Genomic DNA, 213 nt, shown 5'->3' with positions numbered 1-213 from the left:
GCATTCCTACTTCCACACGATAAAAAGGTTCTCAAAGATACAATCACTACCAAGACGGTGTATCGATCTTCGGTGTATCTTTATAACCCGATTTATCACGCCAATCGCTACGCCGTGTGTCTCAATTAACACATTACCGTCGGCCTTGGTCTGTGTAATTATGCTAATTGGTTCAAAGCAAATCTGACTTCTAAATTGCTCGTTTCTCGTGTT

The 213-nt window shown here is 41.3% G+C and overlaps 1 protein-coding gene across 1 annotated transcript in view; it reads right to left on the bottom strand.

The window, feature by feature from the left end:
* Positions 1–213, bottom strand: part of LOC119587119 (nuclear distribution protein nudE homolog 1-like) — a gene marked incomplete in the record, with an annotated part of 132,241 nt that overhangs the window by 68,619 nt on the left and 63,409 nt on the right.

The sequence above is a fragment of the Penaeus monodon genome, chromosome 22, assembly GCF_015228065.2.
Source record: "Penaeus monodon isolate SGIC_2016 chromosome 22, NSTDA_Pmon_1, whole genome shotgun sequence".
NCBI lineage: Eukaryota > Metazoa > Arthropoda > Malacostraca > Decapoda > Penaeidae > Penaeus > Penaeus monodon.
Note: the sequence above shows the minus strand (reverse complement) of the source record. Positions and strands in the feature narration are given on the sequence as shown.